Consider the following 16,910-nt stretch of genomic DNA (forward strand, 5'->3'; position numbering starts at 1 on the left):
AAGGGAAGGTGGAGTGGAAGGTGCAGGAGAAGAAGAGAAAATTGAAAGAGGGAGAGGACACAGAGGAGGAGGAGGAGGAGAGGAGGAGGAGGAGGAGGAGGAAGAGGAAGAAAAGTGGAGCAGAAGCACATGGCCTGGAGAAACCACAAGTTCTAAGGGGTCTCATAGAGGTGGAAGATGGTAGTGTAGTGGTAGATCTGCCCAATCTAGACGCACAGCATGTATTCATATTAATTGTGTCATGTTTTAATTGCCGGGGCATATTTGGGAGGAGATATACTGCAACAAAAACTTAACAGTATACAAAAATTAAAAGCAATATATAGTTCTGTAAAGACATTCACATGAAGCATGCAGGGTACACAGATGGGTTAGTGAAGATCAATAAAGAAAGACAACTGCCTTTCTTCAGGTTAGTTTGATCACATAATCAAACTGCAATGCAACTTTGTAAACTTGCTCTCATAAAGGATGGTATGTAATAACAAGTTATGAGAAATTTGTACCCAATAAACATCATCACATATATACCACCTATTTTGTTGATTAGTCTCCCATTTCTTCTCTGTCGCCAAGATCTTCAGGAGGTCTCCCTCTGTCAAGTCTAAGTTTTATTAACTTGGACGGAACCCACAACTTTTCCTGTGGAAACAGAGGCATAGCCCCTCCTCCAGTGTAACACATTTTCCATTTTCTACTCTAATGTCAGAACATCCTTAATATAAACAGGCCTATTTAGTTCAATAGTTCTTTCCACAATCCAATGTCTTTCAGCAGCTGTGGTGTTTTGCTCATAGAGATTTAAAAAATTTAAGGTTAATGAAGCTCTATGTAATCTAACTTGAGGGTTTTTGTTGATCCCTTTTGCCTATTAAGCATCTCTATATGCTGAGCCTACAGCTGCTCCTGGACTAGCTGTTCTGATGCCTGTAGTTTTTCTTTTGTCATAGACCATTGATCAATCCAAGTAGGTTGGTCAGTCAACCACCTTAGTGGTAAGGCTTTTGGTGTCTTGGCAGCAGTGGCTCCTTTGGGTATAGCTCAATTGTCAGCCTCTGCTATATCTTGTTTATGGACAGCATGAACAGCCTTTAACTGCCTTTGATAACATTCTATAACTAATTTAAAATTTTTATTAGGAGCTGGATGGGTTGATGGCTAGACACTGAGACTGAGGGTATATTAAATTGGGTTTTCCACTGCTGTAAAAGATCTCTTCCCCATAAATTAATGGCTATATCAGCCACATATGGCCTCAATTTTCCTACCTGAGCTTCTGGTCCTATACATTTAAGCCATCTAGTACTTTGCTTTATTTGGGATAAGGTCCCAACTCCTTGAAATTGGATGTCTACTTCTTGAAGTGGCCAACTTACAGGCCAAGATTTTGGAGAGATAATGGTGACATCTCCTCCAGGGTCAACCATTCCTTCAATCTCAATATTGTTTACTAGCATTCTTAGATTTGGCCTTTGATATTCTATAGAAGTTTGCCAAAATATTTGTTTTTGGCCCCCTTCAAGGCTTTTTTGACTTGTCTATAGAACTTGCCTCAGTCTTGTCTGGTTTCAGAACATTTGTTTTTGAGGCAGTGATGTTTAATTGTCCTGAGGAAGAGAACTCTCCCTGTCTGGTTTTGGGGCCTTCCAGAAGACCCCCTGGGAGTTTTTGGCAGGGTGTTGCCCCATTTGTGTGTTGTTGCTCTACATTTCCTAGTTGAATGTCGGCCTTTGCCACATCTTTGCCATATTCCAGAAGGAATAGACCCCCTTTTAATATTACTTTGGTGTTCCTGCAGTCATTTCTTAGATGATGCCACTCACCACAATTAAAAAATTTGAAATCTTGGGTCATCTCTATGTGTCTAGTGGCAGCTTCTCTTATTACAGTCATATCAGGCAAGCGAGATCCAACATCAGCTGTATTATCTAATCCACTCTTCTATTGATGATGACCTTGCCCTCAGTGGTCTGATTACCTCCTTGCATTTAGCATTTGCATTTTCAAAGGCTAAAGACTCAATTATTGCCTTTCTTGCTGCTGAAACTGATACACTCCTTGCCACAGCTGAGATTAGCTCTGTAAAAAGTCAGGGAAGGTTTCTTGTGGACCTTGTATGACTTGAGTAAATGATGGTTCAAGTCTTTTCCCTGATTCTGGGACTTTGTCCCAGGCCTTTAAGGCTGACAAGTGACACAGTGACAGAGTTTCCTCATCATATACAGCCTGCATCTCTACCTCAGCAAAGCGAACTTTACCAAGCATTTGGTCTGTGGAAATCTCTCTACCCCGGCTCTATTTTGTCATGCTATCTCCCTCGCCTCATCGCTCCACCATGCAAACCATTGTAAATTTTCAGGAGGTGCTAGTATTGCTCTTGCCATATCTTTCCAGTGTTGGGGGATTATTCTGTTTTTAATAGCCCAAGAAGTCAGGATTTGTTTTACAAATGGCAAATGCATTCCAAAATTAGTGACACTTTCCTTAAATTTTCTCGGATCTAACACATCCAGGGGTTGCCATTCAACTTCTTGATAACCCTGTGGATAATCACTGTCTGGAGGTCTTTGTTGTATATAAACCAGATAGACTAAAGTTTGTTTTCTAACAATCTTTGGTTGACTTTCTCTAATTTTATCTTCTGTCTTTACCTAAGCATTTTTCTTAATTGTAATTTTAAATTCCTCCCTTAAGGTCTGTGTCCACGCTTCATATCTTTCCTTTTGTTGCTCTTCCTGTTCCTTGAGTTCCTGTATTCTCTGTTCAAGGTTCTGCCTCCACATTTTGAATTTTTATTTATATTGCAATTCTGATAGTCTGCTGTCTATTTTATTTTGATTGATTAAAAGGTTACTCTCCGAATCTAGCTTCTAACCCCCATTATTTTCTCTCTGCTGCTCAGTCTGATCAGTGAGCTGCTGCATCCTTTGTTCTAGCGCATTTTCCATCTCCTGTCTCCCACACTCATTTTCATCTTTTTGTCTCTTATTCTGATCCATAATTTCCTTTGTCTTCAATTCTAGTGTTTCCTCTAAGACACGTTGCCAAGCCTTAAACTTCCCTTTCTGTTGTTAATGCTGTTCTATAGTTTCCTGTATTTTGTGTTCTAAGCCCTGCTTCCATAAACTTAGCTTCTCTTTGTTGTAATTCTAATATTGCTGCATCTGCCTTATTTTGATTTGCTTGCTTTAATAAGTTATCCTCTAGACTATGTTGCCAAGTCTTAAGCTTATCGCTCTGTTGAGCAGACTTATGTATGAACTTCAGAAACTTCTGTTCTAGCCTCTCTTCCAGCTCCTGCCTCCAACCCTCAGTCTCCTCTTTCTGTTGCTTATTTTTTTTTTGATTTTTAATATTTTTATTACATATTTTCCTCAATTACATTTCCAATGCTATCCCCAAAGTCCCCCATAGTGCCCCCCACTTCCCTACCCACCCATTCCCATTCTTTTGGCCCTGGCATTCCCCTATATTGGGGCATATAAAGTTTGCAAGTCCAATGGGCCTCTCTTTCCATTGATGGCCGACTAGGCCATCTTTCGATACATATGCAGCTAGAGACAAGAGCTCCGGGGTTCTGGTTAGTAGATCATGTTGTTCCAACAATAGGGTTGCAGATCCCTTTAGCTCCTTGGGTACTTTCTCTAGCTTCTCCATTGGGAGCCCTGTGATACATCCAATAGCTGACTGTGAACATCCACTCCTGTGTTTGCTAGGCCCCGGCATCGTCTCACAAGAGACAGCTATATTTGGGTCCTTTCAGCAAAATCTTGCTAGTGTATGCAATGGTGTCAGCGTTTAGAAGCTCATTATGGGACAGATCCCTGGATACAGCAGTCTCTAAATGGTCCATCCTTTCATCACAGCTACGAACTTTGTCTCTGTAACTCCTTCCCTGGGTGTTTTGTTCCCAATTCTAAGAAGGTGCACAGTGTCCACACTTTGGTCTTCATTCTTCTTGAGTTTCATGCGTTTAGCAAATTGTATCTTATATCTTGGGTATCCTAAGTTTTGGGCTAATATCCACTTATCAATGAATACATATTGTGTGAGTTCTTTTGTGATTGTGTTACTTCACTCAAGATGATGCCCTCCAGGTCCATCCATTTGGCTAGGAATTTCATAAATTCATTCTTTTTAATAGCTGAGTAGTACTCCATTGTGTAAATGTACCATAATTTCTGTATCCATTCCTCTGTTGAGGGACATCTGGGTTCTTTCCAGCTTCTGGCTATTATAAATAGGGCTGCTATGAACATAGTGGAGCATGTGTCCTTTTTACCGGTTGGGACATCTTCTGGATATATGCCCAGGAGAGGTATTGCTGGATCCTCCGGTAGTACTATGTCCAATTTTCTGAGGAACCGCCAGACTGATTTCCAGAGTGGTTGTACAAGCTTGCAATCCCACCAACAATGGAGGAGTGTTCCTCTTTCTCCACATCCTCGCCAGCATCTGCTGTCACCTGAATTTTTGTTGCTTATTTTGACCTATGGAATTCCGAACCTTTAGTTCTAATGTTTCCTCTAGGCTATGTTGCCAAGTCTTAAGTGTTACTTGTAATCTCTTTTCTAAGGAAAGGAATTTTCTTACCTAGGGCCCAGTCTTTTGAGAGGACATAGTAAATCAAGAGACTAAATATTGTAATACCAGTAAATAATAAGGTGTCTATTTCCTCTAAATCCGTCCCTGTCAAACCATTCAAAATATTATCACAGAAAGCCAAAACGATAGTGTATTTCTAATCTTTAAGTATTAAAAGGTTATATCTCTCTCTTTATATCAATGAATTACCTGGTCTGGAGCCCTTTGTACCTTTGTTTACATGATTCTTTATACACAGGAAGGGACTGAATGTAGAAAGACACGCGTGGTCCTCTGTGTCCCTGGTTTGGGTTGCAGCTGGCAGCATGTGCTTGTGTGCAGATTCAGGCAAGCCCCAGCATAAACAAGCTGCCGAGAGATCCAATCTGGCTGTCCTAGACATGAAGAAGAGGGAGGGAGGGAGGGTGGGTGGGTGGGGGGCAAAGGATACGAGGATGCGAACACAGAAAGGCTCTCTTGGGTGTAGATGCCCCTATTAGTTCACTGTGTCTGCCCAAAAACTACCTCACAGGCAGTTGTGTTCCTTACAGCTCCTAGCTGAGGTGCTGTCCCCCCTCCCCACTGGCCATAGCTCTCTGTCTGGGAGTTGGGGGAGCAAGTCTCTCTGTCATTCTCTATAGGCCACTCAGACTCAGTCAGTTTCCAATCCACACTGCTGCATCCTATATCTCTGCCCAAGCCCTATTCAGAGATTGGGGGGCAGTGAACCTTTATCTTCAGGTTAGTTGAGTTCAAATCAATACATTGGGTGCCATTTTGTTGGGGTAAATTTCCAATCCAAATAAGTCTGGGCAATGAAAACACAACTCAATTAATATGAATACATGCTGTGCACCTAGATTGGGCAGATCTACCACTACACTACCATCTTCCCCATCTATGAGACCCCTTATAACTTGCAGTTTCTCCAGGCCATATGCTTCTGCTCTGTTTTTCTTCCACTTCCTCCTTTGCATCCCATCTGGCTCCCAAACCCCCTCTTCTCTCTCCCAACTTTCAGCTCCACCTTCCCCCTATTTGCCCAATCACCAGCTCTAGCTTTTATTTTACAAATTAAGGTGGGAAGCAGGTTTACAGAAATCACCTGAGTGCTGACTCATTCCTTGTTCATAGTCCCTCATAGGAGAAGGGAATTAGCATCGAATTACAAATAGCCCCAGAGCTATCCACAACAAGGCGAGCCTCATCTTATGACCACAGCATTTTCTTGCAGCTCATAGCAAGTACATCTGAGACCTAGGGCATATGAATAGTTTAAGTTCTAGATGCTCTACCTTCTGGTATATCTTTCACAACTTTATTTGCTAGTAACAGCTGGATCACATGAGCCTGTTCTATGCCACCACTGCATTTCTGGCTCTGCAGACTCAATCCAACTTCTGTAGCCACAGGACAAGTTGTATTAATTTAATTGTTAGGTCACAGGGGGCCAGCATGTTCCACATGCTCACTGTTTCATGCCAACTCTGCTAATTTGAAACATGCTCATATCTGGCAGGGCCAGAACACATTTTTTGGTCATTCAGTATGTATGTGGATATGTGTAACATCTCCTTCATTTACAAAAAAAAAATGCTAAGGGGAGAAAGAGTGATGAGTCAGACTACTCCATAGAACTGGGTTTCCACACATAGGTTACAGAGAAAATGAGCTCCATTAGGGAGATGCTGCTGTGTCCTGCTGACCAAAATTAAAAACACATTCACAAAATATTCCATTGCTGGTTTAGAATTCCACGTTCTGTCTGGATGCTGGTTGCTGGCTTTGTAGTATGGGCTCATGCCTATCGAGTGATGACCAGCGTCTCTCAGTGATGCTCTGAACAGCAGCATAAGACCACTTTACACCTGATTTCTCCAGGTTGGTATAGAGTGGCTTTTCTTACTACAAGGCTAAGCTAAAGCACACATTAGAAGCACACATTAGCTCTGAAGAAGAGACACCAGGGCAGTTACGGCAGAAAGGAGAATTTATTCCAGAAGACTGTCTTGCCAGCAAAAGGAACATGGGAAAAGGAAAAAGGACACTTTCATGGAAAGAGATTACTTTCTTATCTTAAAGAAGGAAGAGGTGAGTGATTCTGAAGGGTTGTTATCCATGTTGGGCTTTGTTCTTGTGGCATATTGCATGAGTTCATTGCCAGGGCTGCAATATTCTTAATCTTATTAAATTTGGAAAATAAATTTCTGTGTGTTTTGAATAACAAGATCATAAATGAAGACACTTCAAATGGGCATTTGCTTAGAGTGATAGCCACGTCCCAGACTTCTCTTCTTCTCTTCTTACCTCTCTCCTTCTTCCTTCCCATTTTCCCTTGCCCCTTTCTTTCTCTTTTCCTTTCTCCATTTCTTCCTCGTGAATCTATTGTGAAAAAGAGTAGACATTAGACAGAGCTGTTAGACAAATGTCAAAATGCTATTGTCACACAGTAAGGTGACCTGCATAGTATGGATGGCCCTGTGCTAAGAGCACAGCCCCTCTGTTTTCTAGGACAAGAGGCATTACATAATACACTGGTTATTTTCCCCCTTGACATCCAAGTTAGTGTTGTTATGCTGGTATCAGCAGATGGGTCTCATTTGAACCATCCTTCAGTCTGGACCACCTCATGCTTTTTCCTAGGAGCCAAAAAATGAGAGTGAGCTCATAAAAGGGATTGTGCAAGTCTCCTCTTTAGTGTTACTTAAGAACTCTAGTGGATATGCCAAGCGGGTGACAGGATTAGGAAACAGCAATAATTAATAGTGCGCAAACCCCCACGAAATCTCTTTTCCATGTATCTGGATATCATGGTAAGAACTAAATCATACATTTTGACTCATATATGATTAGTCAAAAGTTAAAATTTGAAGCAGATTTTTTTAACCAAGTTTAATTTTAAAATACATATATTTTGAATAATGTATTTTAAAAGGTTTGTTATTTTTATTTTAAAGTGTGTGTGTGTGTGTGTGTGTGTGTGTGTGTGTGTGTGTGTGTAAATGCAGATGCCCCTGGAAGCCAGAGGAAGGCTTTGGATCTCCCAGAGCTGGAGTTATAGGTGACTGTGAACTATATGATGTGGCTGCCGGGTTCAAATCCAGGTTCTTTGTAAGAACAATATGGATGCTTAGCCACCGAGCCATTGCTTCATTCCCTAAATAATACATTTTAAAAGCAAAGTGAAACTCCTCATATCATATGTATCATATGTAATATTGTTTTTGGTGAGAGAGGTGACTCAGTGGGTAAAGATACTTGTCACCAAGCCTGGTGACTTGAATTCCACTCTAAGAATCCAGATGGCATAAGGTTAGAAGTGAGTGCCCTCTGACCTGCATTTGTGTAGTCATGGTGTCTGTCTCCCTCTAAACAAACAAACAAACAAACAAGCAACAAACAAATGTAAAATAATTTTTTCAAAATATATTTTTCATTTCAATTCATAGACAAGGGCAGAATAACTCTTTTTTTTTTGTTTTTGTTGTTGTTGTAGTTTTGTTTTTTCTTTCTTTTTCTCTTTCTTTCTTTCTTTCTTTCTTTCTTTCTTTCTTTCTTTCTTTCTTTCTTTCTTTCTTTCTTTCTTTCTTTTTTTTTTTTTTTTTGAGACAGGATTTCTCTGTGTAGCCCTGGCTGTCCTGAAACTTGCTTTCTAGGCCAGGCTGGCATCGAACTCACAGAGATCTGCCTGCCTCTGCCTCCCGAGTGCTGGGACTAAAGGTGTGCTCGCCACCATGCCTGGCTGGACACTTTAACTTTTATTGTACAATTTCTCAGCTCAACCTCGTGGGCTTTGGTGTACTGCCATAGCTGTTCCTAAAGCTGAAACACTAGAACTGGAAGCCATAAAGCTCAGGGGCTGTGCTCTTCCGAGGTGAGACTCTTAGATTTATTTCAAGGTGATCATGAAGTGGGCAAGCTTCTGCAGGCCAGCTTTAATCCAAGGAAAACATTCTGAGTAGCTAAAACATTACATCTTGTCACAGACAATCCTAACATGACACAGTACTAAGAATTACATTAATAAAAGGTGATATATTTTTTATGTTGAGTCAAAAAGATTAAACAATATTTTAGGATACCTACATGCAAGACACTATTTGTTGGTCATGATGTTGCTGTTGGATATGAAGGCATGCTGGACCTTCCTTCTGTGCTGGCATCTGATTCTTACCCTTTTCCTCTGGGTACATTCTGACCCTATGAAGCTGGGTATAGCCATGTGACCTACTGCAGCCAATGAAGCTCAAGGAGAGGGAATATCTGGCGGGAAAAGTTGAGCAAGGTGTTTCCTCAGGTCTCTTCCTTCCACTTTAGCAGTGGTATGGGGATGGATTGAGGTGATGATGCCGGTTAACTGAAGCAGCTGGAATGCCACTAACATGAGGGGAACAGCTGCCCCAAAGAGGGTCCTGAACCAAGTCAGCTTGAGCGAGGAGTACATTTCTGCTGTTTAAAGTCTCAGAGTCTCTGAAATTGCTTGTTACTGTGGCAGCCTCCTCTGCCCGACCAGCTCAAGATGACAGTGAATGCATTGTGCTAACTCAGCTTCTCTACCTCCCCAAAGGGAAAACAGACGAGTTCTGGGACGAGTTTGACATTTCTTTTTATCTCCCATGGGGTTCGGCAGAGAAGTCTGGAAGTCTAAGAAATGCTGGTCATTGGCTTCTGTTTTCCCAGGGATTGACTCACACGCTGCTTGTCGTGCGTATTTGAAGGATACTGTTGTGTGTGTTTGTGGTATAGATGTGTGGTGTGTGTGTGTATCCAGAGGGAGATGCTGAGTGTCCTGCAGCTTGCCCCTATTCCCCTGAGGCAGGGTCTCTCACTGAGCCTGGAGCTAGGCTGTCAGGAAGACACAGGAAGCCTCTATCTCCAGCCCGGAGCACTAGGGCTACAGATGTGTGTGAGGGCACACCTGGCTTTATAGGTGGGTGCTGGGAATTGGAACTACATCAAAATAGGGTCCTTATTTGGTTAAAAACACAGAAGTGTTTGTTTATTTTTAAATTAAACATCAAATGTATAGGTAGATAATGAATGAAGGCCTTGTAGCCACTGCTTGGGTCAAGAAAAAGAACAATATGAGCCTCTCTGAAATCCCTCTATGAGCTACATCTGTTTCTTCCTTCTGTATCAGGGAATAATTCACATTTGTTGTGTAATCCCTTGAACTTCGTTTTTTTTTAATATTTTTTTATTAGGTATTTTCCTCAATTACATTTCCAATGCTATCCCAAAAGTCCCCCATATCCTCCCCCCTCCCCTACCCGCCCATTCCCACTTTTTGGCCCTGGCATTCCCCTGTACTGGGGCATATAAAGTTTGCATGTCCAGTGGGCTTCTCTTTCCAGTGATGGCCGACTAGGCCATCTTTTGATACATATGCAGCTAGAGTCAAGAGCTCTGGGGTACTGGTTAGTTCATAATGTTGTTGCACCTATAGGGTTGCAGATCTCTTTAGCTCCTTGGGTACTTTCTCTAGCTCCTCCATTGGGGACCCTGTGATCCATCCAATAGCTGACTGTGAGCATTGTTCTGTGTTTGCTAGGCCCCGGCATAGTCTCACAAGAGACAGCTATATCAGGGTCCTTTCAGTAAACTCTTGCTAGTGTATGCAATGGTGTCATCGTTTGGAGGCTGATTATGGGATGGATCCCTGGATATGGCAGTCTCTAGATGGTCCATCCTTTTGTCTCAGCTCCAAAAGAAGGACACATGCTCTGCTATGTTCATAGCAGCCTTATTTATAATAGCCAGAAGCTGGAAAGAACCCAGATGCCCCTCAACAGAAGAATGGATTAAAAAAAATGTGGTACATTTACACAATGGAGTACTACTCAGCTATTAAAAAGAATGAATTTATGAAATTCCTAGGCAAATGGTTGGACCTGGAGGGCATCATCCTGAGTGAGGTAATACAACCACAAAAGAACTCAAATGATATGTACTCACTGATAAGTGGATATTAGCTCAGAAACTTAGTATACCCGAGATATAAGATACAATTTGCAAAACACATGAAACTGAAGAAGAATGAAGACCAAAGTGTGGACACTGTGCCCCTTCTTAGAGTTGGGAACAAAACACCCATGGAGGGAGTTACAGAGACAAAGTTTGGAACTTTGGTTTTTAAAAAAATATTTATTCTTTGAGAAGTTTATCATGTATATTGTGATTTCAGTCATCCCATTCCCTCACTATCCCTCCCAGAACCCCATTTCTCATATTCTTCTCCAAAATTCATGTTCTCTTCCATTCTTCTCTTCATAACTCACTGAGGCCAATTAGTGTTTTTGGTGTGTACACGGACCACCAATGGCGCATAGGCAACCTACCAGGGGCCAAATCCCTGAAAACAATAGGCTCTTCTCTAGCAACTATCCATAGCTGGTTTTGCTACTTTGTGGGATTTTCTTTCTTTCATTCTTCTACACTTCCTTTCTTCCACTCTTTCAACCCCTCACCCTAGAGATAGAAAAAAAGGATGGAAGAGCTCCCTGAATTATGCCAGGGGTTGGAAACGGGGCGATGTCATCATTAAACTACCTCCTGCTGATTGGGGTTGTTGAGTTCCTTGGGGCAAGTTTGATCTTAGCTGTCAGGATATCTATCTAATTTCTTTTTCTTCTTTTTTCTTCTTTGTGCATGACTACTTAACAAACCACCACCAACAGCAACCAACCAACCAATAATCTCCCTGGGGACCCTGGCATTCATATATTCTCTAAAAATTACCAGAAATCCAAATATCACACAATCACAGAAACTATCTGCAGCTGGCAAAACTTTGCCTCTGCTATAGCACAAGGCAAATCACAATCAGCTACTGGTATTAAAACAAAACCATATTCTTATACTCTATTTTCTGTGTTTTTTTTTAAAGAGGCCAAAATTCCAAAATTGCCACTACAGTTATCAGCTGTCAATAGCTCCTGACCTAGGAACCAGATCTCAGGAGTCTTTTCCCATCCATGTTGGAATATTGGCTGGGTTGGTCTTATAAGGCAACTACAGCTATTGTAAGTTCATGAGTGTAACATTTCTGTTCTGTGCAGAAGACATTATTTCACAGCAACTCTCCCTGCCTTCCAGCTTTTCAAATTTTCTACTCCCTTTAACTCAATGTTCCCAAACCTTTGGATGAGGAGAAGGTGTTCCATTCAGAGCTGAGCACTTCAGTCTCTTACTTTTCTGCATATTGACCAGTTGTGGGCCTGTGTGTTAAACAACATTTACTGTGAAAAGAAACTTCTCTGACAAATGTTGAAAGGTGCACTAATCTGTGGGCATAAAGATAAGGGAATAGGATACAGCTTTTTACTATATCAATTTAGCAGAAAAATAGTGGTAAATTCTCCTGTAGGGCCAATGACTTAGCTAGCCACAGGTTATTGGCCCGTTAAATGGTATCAAGTATAAGTTCTATGTGTGGAGTGGGCTTTAATCCAACTCTAAAGTGATTGGTTATTCCCACAATATTTGTGCCACTAATACACTAGCAGGCACATCTGTAAAAATTTCATTTTATGTGTGTGTGCCTGAGTATCTGTATAAGCATCACATGTGAGCAGGAGTCCACCTAAGTTAGAAGAGGGCATCAGATCCCCTGGAACTGGCATTACAGATTTTGTGAGCCACCATATGGGTACTGGGAATTGAACCATGATCTTCTTCGAGTGCAACAATTGCTCTTTATGACTGAGCCAGCTCTCCAAGCCCCAGTAGGCATATCTTGCCTGGCTGCTTTCTTGAACTCTTCAGCTGCCCTCAAGTACTTGCTGTCATGGCTATAACTACCACTGCTAATGTCACAACTGTTCTGTGTCACCAGTTCAGCCTACTCTGTTTATGATAAGAATCAGAGGGACTTGTTGGGAGAGAGGAAGTTCAGTGGAAGTGGGTAAGGGATCTGAGAGAATAATAAGAGCTATGAACATTGCAAATAGAGTCTCCTTCCTTTGGACCATTGAGGAAGGTCTCAGCAAGATCCAAAGTAGCCAAAGGCAGTCTCTGCTGTGATCACCGACATAGCTATATGAAGTTTGGTGAAACTTTTCTTTGTAGGAACAAAGGTTTCCAATGCTGGTGCAGGATGTGGCTGGAACTAAACAGTGGTCATGCCTTCCAAAAGTCATGGTTAACACGTCTTATGTTAGATAATTAAAAAAAAAGATACTATAGGTCCAGCAGAAAGGAGCTTCAGAAGAGCTCCATTAAGAGAGTGGTAGCATCACACAGTAGACAACAACAATGGGGCCCTGAAGGGAATGATGTAGCCTTCAGTTCTAGGGAGCAAAGAATTCCTTGTTTTTATAGATTTCCAAATGGGCAGGAAGGTTCCATACTATGTGGTCTAGCTTTCATGTTAGAAGACACAGAGGCAGGAAAACAGAAGATAAGTATAATTCAAGGTTGTCTTGGGCTCTAGCTGTGTGTGTGTGTATGTGTGTGTGTGTGTGTTTGTGCACATGCCAGAGCTGCCAGGAGAGGGAGGGCAACAAAGGGTGTAGCATGTATTGCTCTACAGTTCTCTTTCTAGGGAGGGGCTAGAGTAGATGGGAGATGACCTGAAGTTTTGAGTTTTGGGCAGAGATAGCGGGGGTGGGGGGAGAGAGAGAGAGAGAGAGAGACTATAGAAGGGAATGGTTGGGTAAGCTACCCACTCTCATTACCTTTGTTAATTCATAGAATAAAAGGTGCTTAAAGAAAAAGACAAGAAATGCTAGTGCAACACAAGGTTAACACCTCGGACTGAAAGCAGCAGCTCCTAGCAGCACTCTGCTCCACTGAACACTCACTAGAGAGTGTCAGATCACCCTCTCCAGCTCACTTCACACTGGTGAGATGAGAGTGAGTTGTTGCAAACACAGCACCGAGTGGGAGAGCTTATGCTTCCATGGTCCCATCTCAGAAACATGTTTTGCAGCCATTAACTACATGAGTGTCAGTTTCATAGCCTTCATTGGATCTGTCTGACCTATGATGCCATGCTGTTAAGAGTTGTAAGAGATTATGGAAGGCCTTAGGCTGACAAAATTGTAAGAGATTAAAAAAAAATTATCAGTAAGTAAAATTGTCCTAAACTCAGTCTGTATAAGATTGCGCTTTTCTGTCTGTTCTTATCATAAGGTTTAATCTGCTAAAGTGGGTCATGGACAGTGTTTTCAGACTGATGATAATCTAAAATGGAAAGATAAGTTAGATGAATAATCATTTCTTCATCTCCACTGGCTAGGTGGATATTTCTTAGCTTTTTTTTCTGATAATTTTTGGTGCTTTTACTATCGGGAAATTAAAAATATGTGTGTTTATATTTAATTAGGCAGAAAAGGGGAGTGGGGAGGAATGATTTCAGCCTCTGAGTATGCAAAGGTCGAGAGGAGACGCCTGAGAGGATGTAGTTGTTCACCCTTGACACTGTCTTGATGGGGCTTGTGTTGACACTGGGCCCTAATAGATGGTGAACTTAAAAGACCATTGAGTGTGGCAAAATTGTGCCCTAAACAGAAGTAGATGTTTGGGTGGCTTTTCTGGAGGTGTTATTTCTTGTTGTGTTGAAGGCAAGCACATGGCAAAGGGGACATCTACAGATTTCCTAAAATGAAGCCAATGAGAACACAGATATGGATGGGTAACACTACCTCGTGCTGTGTGCTTATCTCAGTCTTGAAAATTTAGATGTCACTGACAAAATCTTTGAGTGTGGTGCTGGTAACAATTGTGAATCAAGGTTGTTAAGACATTTCTTTTTTTAGCACATTGGTTTGCTTGTGTTAACTGACACAGGTCTGGCTTTGCTCAACTTTCATAAGTGTTCTGGTAATAACTGTGTCAGCGCTGAGATTTCTAGCACAATTGCCTTGTTTTCTAACAGAGATTAAAGCAGACTGATTTGTGTTTTAGGGTTTTTGAAATGAGTCACTTCATTTGCCAACATAACTGCTTACCCAGCTGCATTTGAGTCTAAAGTCTCCAAATCACCATTGTATCAATGCATGACCACCTTTTCATACCTAGAGAGAAAAGAATATAGGAGACTTGATTACCAATCACCTATATTTGACTTTGTATTCTCTCTTTCCTTCCCACCTAGATATACCCCATACCATAAGTCTGGGCCCTTTTGTTAAGAACCTGTGACCAACTTGGACAAATTACATAAACTTTTAAAAGTTTCATTTTCTCATTTAGAAAATGGATGTAATAAGGGCACTTAAGTTGTAATAATTCTGTTAGGTTTAAACAAAACAATCATGTAAAATCCAGACGGTATTTCTAGGTTTGTGGCATCTTCCAAATGAACGAAGATTTGTACTGGAATGCTAGTTGAGGTGGTGTGGTGCTGAGAGACAGTCTTTGAAGGACAAGATGGTGAATGGGCTGCACAGAGAGACATCAAAGTCACCCTAGATGATAGGAGAAAGACTAAGTTGTTGATGGTCTCTCTGGTTAATTGGAGAGACGGGTGGATGCCCCTTGGTAGCAGTGAGGAGGAATTGGGCAGGTGTGACCCCCTAAAGAATTAATTATACATTGTTTTGCTGGAAGAAGAGCAAACATTTTGGATGGAAGCATTACTCCATAAGAGGGCTGACCTAACACCTGAGCCTGATGGATGTGGGGAACTTCATCCCACATCTCACGGGTTTCAGGGGAGTTATGTACTTGGGGTACATCCAGGATTCCGTTAAGACAAGAAGTTGGAAGAGGTAGGGGATGCCATAAAACTTGGCGGGGAGTTTCTTTGAGACACAATAAATAGACTTGAGTCAGAGAACAGTAGAGTTGGTCTGAAGGAAATAAGCCCAAAGCAAAATGAAGCTGGGACTGTGAGGGAGGAGAGCAGACAGCCGGGAATTGAACTTTGGTTGCTGGCCAGCAATAATTAAAGGTGTGAAGATGATGTTCCAGAGAGAAAACTGCTTTTTGGTTCCCGTCAAGATGGTGAAGTCAATAGGAAGAAGCTATAAAGGAAGGGGTGAAGCCAAGACATCTGGAACTGGCTGCGCATATGTGTGTGTATATGTGCACTTGCATGTGTGTGTGTGTGTGTGTAGCCTCAAGTGAAAGAGCTAGTGAGAAGATGCAGAGAAGTTTTCAAGCTATGCTCTGGCCTTTCCCCTCTTTTCTCAGGAGGGTCAGTACCTGTTCCTTTAGCACAGAAATCCAGTCATGCTTATGGGTGGTCACAGCACAGCACAACACTCAGCTGGGCTGAACAGCCATATGGTGACTACAGTCCTTCACTCCTTCCAAAGGTCTGGAGGTAGTAGGCTTACACTGTTGGAAGACTACCTTCTGCCAGTGTTGCTTCTTCCCAAGTATTCAAGTGCAAAGCTCCCATCAGACGTTACGAACACGTCCACATGGTGTCAACAGCAAATTTGCTGTTTGGAATTCTTCATCTTCCCTCCTGTTGGTCGTATTTAGTTTCCTGGGAGTGACAGAGAAGTGACCCACAGTCAGGCCACTCTCATTACATAATACTGAGCGTAACAACAATCATCACCCTTTTGCTTAAAAGTACACAGAACAGAACAACAAAACAAAGCAGACACAAGCTCCCCGAGGAAAATTAGTTTTACATGGTAATGAATGTTTTGCCATAAAACTGCTCATATTCTCTCATTATTCTCTTAGTATTGGAAGGGTTTGCTGTGATGACCACTTTCTGTAGAGTACTGTTTTTATCGTTTGTTAACATCTCCTTTTCTTTTTAAAAAAAATTATGGAGAATTTTATACATGTGTACAATGTATTTTCATGAAATCCCCCCTCTTCCCTCTAACTTCTCCCACCCTCCACTACTGTCCCCTCTAAAGTTTATGTGTTCTTTAAAAACCCACTGAGCCCACTGAATGCTGCCAGTAGGGCTACATTCTGGGTACAGTGGAACAAGGAAAGCCTATCAGGGCTCTCATCCCTGAAGAATATGGCCTGTCTCTGTCTCTGTCTCTGTCTGTCTGTCTCTCTCTCTCTGTCTCTCTGCCTCCCTCTGTCTCTCAGCAACATTATATTATATATATTATATTGCCAATAACTACTCATCTAGGGGTAGGACTTTATAAGTCCATCCACCATCGATCCAGATATACTTTTTTTCTGGCTTCATCTTGTGCAGGTTCTGTGCAAGCAGTCATTGTTGTTGTGAGGTCATGTGTGCTGTGTCTCTGTCACATCTGGAAAACAATGCTTCTCTTCAGTCCTCCACTACCTCTGACTCTTAGAAAAATGTCTGTCCCCTCTTCCATGATGATGCCTGAGCCTTGGGAGGAGGGGACTGTGATGTTGATGTCCCATTTAAGACAGAATTTCAGTCTCAT

General features: G+C 41.8%; 1 pseudogene; it reads right to left on the minus strand.

The window, feature by feature from the left end:
• Positions 1 to 2,303: 2,303 nt before the first annotated feature.
• Positions 2,304 to 6,386, minus strand: LOC147005427 (uncharacterized; annotated as a pseudogene).
• Positions 6,387 to 16,910: the final 10,524 nt, after the last annotated feature.

Source organism: Mus caroli, unplaced genomic scaffold (assembly GCF_978045245.1).
Source record: "Mus caroli unplaced genomic scaffold, Mus_caroli_1 scaffold_3, whole genome shotgun sequence".
In the NCBI taxonomy this organism is placed as follows: Eukaryota; Metazoa; Chordata; class Mammalia; order Rodentia; family Muridae; genus Mus; species Mus caroli.